Raw genomic sequence first — 6,931 nt, forward strand, 5'->3', positions numbered from 1 at the left:
TTGTCTCAGTCCATTTTAGAGTCGGTGAAGGGATCTGAAAACCGTCTCAGCCCGTCTGAATCTGTAGATCTCACCTATAGTCTTTGCTCCTATCTACAGACCTGCTCCATCTGTCTTCATTTGAACTTTTTCCTAAATGTTCTTGTATAGTTGTGACATTAACTCAATCTAAAACAGGCTGATTGACTCAAGGACTCTTCTACTATTCTCTGTTTACTTCGTATCCACAGAGCTGCTTCGTCCAGCATCATCCCCCCCCTCTCCTCTTTGTTCAAATTTCTGTGTCTGCCATTTTTATCTCTAGGTGTGATGTCAGTGGAACCATTAGGAGCATCTAAAATCTGTGGATCTCATTTATTTGTTCCGTTTTTCTGCCTTCAAAGCCCTTTTTCCATCTCTTCTGTAACATCTGACTGTTTTTCCTCTCTGTTATGTCTTCTTCTCCAGGTTTGTATAGATTCTGACTCACCCAGGGCAGAATAATCCTGAAGGTTTAATTGGACATTAACAACAGGACATTTCTTGCTTTCCTTGAAGATGTTTCACTTCTCATCCAAAAATGGAGTAGAAGGCTTTTAAGCAAAGAACATTTTAGAACTAAAGAAGCTTCTTGGATGAGAAGTAAAACGTCTTAAAGACAAACAAGACAAGTCCAGTTGTTTCCTGTCAAGTTCAAGGTTTCTGTGTTAGGTGTTACTGCAGGAATTTCATGGTTGATTTTAACTTTCCAGACCAGTGGTCGTGTGGACGAGGAGTGGTCCTGCCTCTTCATGTTGCCAGTCCATCACAGATGCACATAGGCCCAATCCCCCTACTCACATAGAGGAAGTGCGCAGTACACAAGTTAGCCGAATTGGGACAGTGAGCTTTGCATCATCGAATGCCTTCTTCTCTAAATTTTCACCCAGCAGTGGATTTTGGGTAATAATACCCTTGCCCAAAGTCCGCATCGATAGGAAGGGGCACGGTCATCTTCTGCACTTGAGAATTGGGACACCCCACACACTCTTTCCCTTGGTCGAGAACGAACATTTGAAAGAGTGGAAGGGCAAGTACTGGACCAGAGACGAGACAAGCACATGCACACCAAGTGACAGGCCAGAGTAGTCGATTGACAAAAAAATAGATGTTAAGTTAGTTTTCTACAGATATGATTAGAGTTGATTAGAACTTTATTTACTAGCAACAGTTTTGCCGGCATAAACATTAAAATGGATAACATACAAATGAAGTCAGAAACAGCAACAGCTGCTGCTGGATCAAATGCACCTCTACAGATTTCATTATCTTAACAAAACTTCTTTATCTGAATTTTTTATGAGTAGTTTGGTTTTGTACAAATGCTGCAAGGAAGGAGAACCTGAATGGCTTGAATAAAATGGGGAATGCTTTGTTGTGGAAATTCTAATCATGAGCTCTGTCACTATTTTGGTTTTAGCATGTTTAAATCCTAACAAACAGAATATGTCTGCATCTAGAAAAGATAATGTAAATGGCCTGTATTTATATAGCGCCTTCTAGAGCTCTACAACCCCTGACAACAGTCATTCACCCATTTGCACAGAGTGGTGATAAGCTACTTAGTGACGGTAGCACAAGAGTTAAGTGTTCACCCCGTAATCAGAAGGTTGCAGGTTTGAGCCCCGCTCAGTCTGTCGCTGTTGTTGTGTCCTTGGGCAAGACACTAAACCCACCTTGCCTGCTGGTGGTGGTCGGAGGGACCGGTGGTGCCTGTGTACGGCAGACTCACTTCTGTCAGTGTGCCCTGGGGCAGCTGTGGCTACAATGTAGCTCATCAACTCCAGAGTGTGAGTGTGTGTGTGAATGGGTGAATGACTGATTGTGCTGTAAAGCACCTTTGGGGGTTCCAGGACTCTAGAAGGCGCTAAATCAAATACAGGCCATTTATCGTTTACCATACAACATAGCCACAGCTGCCCTGAAGCACACTGCTGTGGCCCCCAGACTCTGGAACTCTCTCGCCCTGAGCCTGAGATCGGTGGACTCAGTGGTCTCCTTCAAGAAGCAGCTGAAAACTCACCTGTTCAGGCTGGATTTTGCGTGACCTTCATTACCACCCTTTCTGCTCTCCCTAACTATTCCACCTTCCCCAGAATCCACTGATTTCCCTCTTTCCTATTTACTCTCTCTCTGTTTCTTTAGCATCTTTTAAATCACAATTGTCTATTTTTGCTTATTTTAAACACATTTTTAATCATTTTTTAAAATCTTTTAGATATTTTCATTTTTTTTTGTTTTTGTGAAGCAGCTCGTGATTTCAATCTTGAGACGCGCTATAGAAAATATCGTTTTCTTCCTTTTCTTACTGACGAAAGTGTGCCGCCACCGGTCCCTCCGACCACCACCAGCTGGCAAGGGGAGATAGGTGTCTTCTCTAAGAACAGGACAACTGCGACAGATGGGGTGGGACACAATCCCACAATCCTCCAGTTATTAGACAGACCCTTAACTCCTCTGCTACTGTTGTTTTTAAAGCATTTTTGCTTATTTAGATCTTTTTAAATGATGTAAAATGTAAAATCACACACGTATGCATGCATGCACACAAACATTAAAACATACAGTAATGTAGCTATAAGGAAACGCCGTCACTTTGAAAAGTATGTGCGAATGTGTGTGTGTGCGTGCGTGTGTGTGCACGTGTGCATATTTGTGGTGTTTTTTTTTTATTTCTACGGTGTGTCGAATGCTTTCTATGTTGATTCTTCAGGGATAGATGTTGTGATTACCAAAAAATTTCACTCAGATACGACTAAACAAAGACTTGAATTAACTCGTATTGCATTTAAATCAGCTTCGTCCAAATCTACATGTGTGTAGGTATGAACTTGCATGTGTTTCAGGTCAGATCAACATGCCCAGAGGACGACTGCCGTCATTGTAAAGTCATGTTTTGCTTTGAAAAGCAGGAAAGATGTCAGCCTGACTGCTGTCTACACCTCAGTGTGAGGACAGTCTCGCGCACTCACACACACACACACACACACACTTGCTCTGAGGACAGGTTTGGTAAAACTTCCCTGTCTGTCGTTCATGTGTGAGACTTTATAGCTGTCACACCAGCAGCAGGAAACCACCAGGCTTTGATAAACCCTCCACATGGAGCAGAAAGCTGCAGGTGACATGTCTGGACGTGTTCTTTTGAGTGTGAGCATGTGTAAGGTCAGATGTTGATGCCCATTATGGCTTCCAAGGCAGCAGGATTCCTGTGAGAGGCAGGAGATCAGGATTACTAGAAAATCCAACCTACCAGATGTTAAACTTGAAGTTTTTAAGGTGCAGAGAGTAAGGACGTTCTTTACTAGTGGCTATTGGTGGGCTTCAGTGTGACAGTTTCAGGTATAACTGCCTCTCTGACTTATCTGTCTTTCCAATATAACACCAAATGGTATTAGAGACAAATTATTGACTGAAATATTGTTACGGACACTTTTGAGGAGTGGATTTTGTTTGCACGATTCAGAGACTTTGATGCTTCTCATTATAAGATCACCTGACACCTTAATCCAAATGAGTGAAAAACTAGAGAAAAATGCATCATGACGACTTTAGCTCCACATTTGGTCACAGCTTCAGTGCACCTGTGTTTCTTTGACTCAAGTTAAGATGAACTTGGTCCCGGTTGTGTCTCGATTCTTAATTGTGGATGTTGACCATGCCCCTTTAGCACTCTTTATCCACACTTTGCCAAAGTCTGCATTGATGTGGACTTTGGTTAAGGGTATTACCCACAATCCATTGCTGCAGGGGAATTTTGAGAAAGCCGAGCAATAGCTTAAGTGCCCTTTCTAAAAAAATATGTATTTTCAAGTATAATTATCTAAATATTGAGTATTTTACTATTTTGTATGTATTTGATTACAATCAAATGTTTTATTTGTTGGATAGGTGCATTACATGTTTGTTGATAAGTACTGTTAACTGATTCATTGCTGGTGTGTATTTTTGGACACGACAATAATTTTAACACTTCTTTAATATAATTTAGTACACTTTTACAGACTGCAGAGTCAACAATAAAATGTTCAGATTAAAAATGAAAAAGAGATTTTTTCCCCCTTCCAGTCTGGAATAAATAAATGAATTGAACATTTTTAGGAAATATCAAATTGCCAATATTAGAGCCTATTTAATTAATTTTTTAAAATCATTTCCTCTTTTACCTAAATTGAAAAAAAGTTCATTTTAAAGGGGCTGTATCATAGAAAATTCACTTTTTGGAGCTTTTTACCATGTGATATTATTATTTCCTCATGAAAACAAAACCAAGCCTCGGCTTTAGCTGCATTCATGCGTTTTGCAAGCCTGGTAAACCCTCCTATAAATATTCAGTCTGGCCACGACCCACTGACAGCCCCCAGTCGTGGGGCAGGATCTATGGTTGTCATTCAAACTGTCTGCACGTAACTTTGCAAGGCAAGAATTTGGTTTTGTTCACTAGGCTAGTATTTTCCTGTCTCAGCTACAAATTTTGAGTTTCACTTAGAAAATCCTGTAACGTCCTAATGGAAACTAGTCTTGTCATCAGGCCCTGCTCCTCTCCTGGAAGCTAGTCTCTGGTCTGAAACCTGTCTCCCCTGGCCAGTACAGAATGTGGCTTAGGCGACTGGTGTCATGTAGCAGACTTGGTAGTCTACTGGTTAGAGCACCACATTGGTGTAGAGTCACGTCTCAGTCTCAGCAGTAACATCTTTTCTACTTTTTTAGCTACACTTGTAAATATTGTTTTCAACCATTTATCAGTACTATGTTTCAAATATAAGGAATATATGTTTGTTTTTATTTTCTTTCTTTGTTTAGCCAGTGTGAGTCCATGTGAGGTGAGCAGAGTAAATCAGCTAAATGCTGCTAGGAAATGACCAAATTCAAACATCTTTAGAGGCACAAAATATTTAGCTGACAATTATCAATAAAACTAAAATATAAAAACATGACATTTGCTTCAGCTGGCTAAATAAATTACTGCCCACAACGGGACTCAAACTCACATCAGCAAACGGCTAAGCTGGAAAGGCAGGTAGACTGAACCCCTGGAGCTCCACAGCCAACACATAGTAATTCAGCTAAGATGCGGATGTTGGCAAATTTTGTCAGAGTAGGCGTGAGCAGAGCTTTAATAAAATAAGCCATTTTATTTCTGGGTTTAAATTCAGGCTGACAAAAATAACTGGTAATTAAGATGAATAACATCAACAGTAACATTTTATCGTAGGTTGTGCCTACCTTTACTCTCAAATGTTTCAAACAGCATGATATGCTAACTTTAAGTCGATTAATGTTTCTATGCTCTGAATGTTTTTGACTATGATTTAATGCAGACATCAATGAATGTCAATTGTGTCAAATAACACTTTCTTTGAAAATTGTTAATAAAGATTATCCTAAAAAGTAACGCAAACATCCTGCGATGGCTCTCTGTCTATGTCAAGCATAAACCAACCTTTAGGTTAAAGCAACCAGCGTACTATTGAAAACAGATCATGCGAGATTATTATTGACTTTTTTATCCTACCTGATGGGATTTTATATCAGAGTGACTGATTATATTCAGAAAAAATCATTTAAAAATGTATTTTTGTAAACATTATTCAAATTATGCTTTAGTACATTTAATTTTTCTAGTGAAACCCATAGAATAAAAATAAGCCAACTCAATCGTAAGGATGTGAGATGTAAGTTAAAGAACAAGTAACGTCTAAATAAACATTTTTTGCTGATAACCTGTATAGATGAGTGTCTAAATAGGCTGTATGTGTAATCATTATTTTGGCCGTTTAGTGCTTAAAATAAAATATTTCAGCCCAAAACCGTAATTATATCTTCATCTTCAGGCTAAAAATCTGCTCCACTGATTTAGAATCAACCACAGCTATAGAAGTGCAGGGTGATGTCTCAACCGTACTACGTAGCTCCACTGGACTCCAGCTGAGTCTCAGCAGCTCACCTGTTGATATGAATCGTTACGGTTCAGAGTTGCTCACCTCCTCAAAAAATGTCCTCCACCACCTTTCTTCTAGTAGTCGCGTTAGACAGAAAATACTCCAGTTAGCTGCAGTTTCAGTGTTTGCTTGCTCGCTTGAGCGGTAAGTCTGCAGTGTATGTGTGTGTGTGCACAATAATGAATAACTTGTTTATCTAATTGATAAGTGCCATGAGCACAATGGGGTGGGGAAGTTGCTCTGTCAATCTGATAGGAATCTCTTAATTAATGCTCAACATGAAGTGCGAGTAAAGTGTCTCTGATTTTGATGTACCAATGTTATTTGTGATACACATAACTACTCAGATCATACGCTCTTCTTCATTATTACTAGAAGAAGCAAAGAACAGTCATCAACGGTTGAAACCACTTGTTGTAAATCAGTGATTCAACCTGTCTCTTGCTTAGAAGAGAATACCAAGACTCATTATCATGTTGAGTGAGACTGATCACTTTAGGAGCACAATTTTCAAGGAAGACACTATAGACACAATCCCTGTACATACAGTCTTGGGGGACATTAAGATGAAAATAGTATCTGACTTACAACCTACAACACTGGGTCCCTTACTCACGGTTCAGATCCAGAATATATTTAACTAATCAAGCAAAGCAATAAAGTGTAGCTCATCATTTAACAGAGAAACTAAAAACCAGGAGCACAACGCAATCTGTACCTGACGCAAACACAAAAATAAAGGACATGATAGTGATGCTGAATATTTTAGATGGACCTGACAGGAACATCTAGCTCAGTCTGTGGCTTTTTGTCAAACTCCAAAAAGAAAAGACCAAGAAAAGGCTGCAGGCAGCAAGATAAAATGCTCTGGACCAATCAGTGACTCCACTCCCTAACCAATTAATGAGTCCAACCTCTAACCAATTGTGGCTCCACCCCCTAACCAATGAGTGACTCCACCCGTACCCAGT

At 39.8% G+C, this 6,931-nt stretch overlaps 1 non-coding gene across 1 annotated transcript; it reads right to left on the reverse strand.

Annotated features, from left to right (window-relative positions):
• Nucleotides 1-6,298: 6,298 nt before the first annotated feature.
• On the reverse strand, nucleotides 6,299-6,513 carry LOC129164499 (small nucleolar RNA U3). The gene has a single exon (XR_008564069.1). It is a non-coding gene; the product is annotated as a small nucleolar RNA U3 (small nucleolar RNA).
• Nucleotides 6,514-6,931: the final 418 nt, after the last annotated feature.

The sequence above is a fragment of the Nothobranchius furzeri genome, chromosome 4 (assembly GCF_043380555.1).
Source record: "Nothobranchius furzeri strain GRZ-AD chromosome 4, NfurGRZ-RIMD1, whole genome shotgun sequence".
NCBI lineage: Eukaryota > Metazoa > Chordata > Actinopteri > Cyprinodontiformes > Nothobranchiidae > Nothobranchius > Nothobranchius furzeri.